Source organism: Rhagoletis pomonella, unplaced genomic scaffold, assembly GCF_013731165.1.
Source record: "Rhagoletis pomonella isolate Grant_MI unplaced genomic scaffold, Rhpom_1.0 Rhpom_scaffold_00001, whole genome shotgun sequence".
Taxonomy (NCBI): domain Eukaryota; kingdom Metazoa; phylum Arthropoda; class Insecta; order Diptera; family Tephritidae; genus Rhagoletis; species Rhagoletis pomonella.
In genome coordinates this window covers 51,507,581-51,509,161 of record NW_023458555.1, presented here as the reverse complement: position 1 = coordinate 51,509,161, position 1,581 = coordinate 51,507,581, and positions in this window count along the sequence as shown.

The window sequence follows — 1,581 nt, the reverse complement described above, 5'->3', positions numbered from 1 at the left end:
TTTTTATAAAGAATTTTAATTAAGTAAGAAAGGAAAAAATTTGCAAAATTTGTCAATAAATTTTACTCCTATTTTTGTTAACACAACTGTACATGCATATGGAATGCCTTTGTTTTGTTTTAAACTAATTAATTGTTATATTAATAATACTATGTGTATTTAAACCTCTATTAGTTATTTTTTGTAAAATGGATGTGCTGTTACTTAGTTGTTATATTGTTAATACACGAAAAAGACGCAAAAAATGAGCTGATTTGTGTGGCTTTGTACTGATTTTTGATCCCAGCTGCACTGATTATGACCCTAAAATATCTGGCTACCCTAAGTGGAGCACATTAGTAGATCGTGAGCATACTGAGATGTTGTGTTGACACCATCGATTAATAATCGGAGGTTTTTTCAGAACCACCGATGGTGGCAGTCATCGATATTTCTGCTTCCTTTGAAGGGGAGGGTTACCATAGATATTAGTGTTGCCACAAGAACTATTGCAGTTGGTAGGACTGTTCCGATAAGTACAAGAAGACGGGAGTGTTGTTTGTGACTTCACTATTGCCGAGATCTGGTTGCCATACTTGTTCGCCGCACACATTATGCTTGCTTCACCCAAATACATACATACACTGCGGGAAATAATGCATAGTAAAAATTAATACTTTATATTTGATTATCGTTTAAAAATGTTCGTATGCGCGTATTTGAATGTCCATATATGAATATGTATATGTAAGTTTACATACCCTGCAGGAAATTTAATTAATTTGAAAGTAACTTATAAACTACTTTAGTTTCAATGATAACTAATAGAAATTCTCATTACATATTTACCTGCAACGAACTCATTTATTTAACATGGCGATATCATAAGAAGCACTTTAAAATGAATTTGCCATAAACATCTTCAAAATTATTATGTTTCGTTTGAATACACTTTCGTTCTGCACTTCACAGATGCCTTTTTATATTTAAAAGACAAAAAAAAAAATATTATCATTTTTAGTGTTGGGACTCGAACCCGATGTAAATGTGCTTGCATTTAATTTAAATAATTTTAAATGGATTTGGTTTAAAAACTTAAAAGTCAGTATTTTTCCTTTGAATACGCTTGCATTCTGCACTGCACAGATGCTTTTTCACACTTCCAAGACACAATTGTTTCTTTGAGTAAAAACAGTTTCAAAATTAGAAATATTTACTCACTACATTTGTTTTAAAGTAGTCTTTTAATTAGTTGATTTAAAAAAAAATTACTTGCTTCCGTCATGGTATATGTATATCAAGCATGCAGAGCGGTGGTACATACATAGTGCATGCCTCGCAGGTAGTGATAGAACTTTTTAGAAATGTATCGATACCAGTACTCATATAGAATACTCTAAAGAAGAATTGATGCCAGTACTCATATTTGCAAAAAAGTATCGATAATACTCGTACTTCCAAGTATTTTTGAAGCAAACGACAAAAGTTAATAAAAATCCGGATGCTTTGCTTTTATGACCTCTGTCTATTTTTAAATTGAATAGACACTGCTTGTAATAGTTGAAATGTGATTAGTAAGCATTTCTAAAGTAGTTTTTCAAA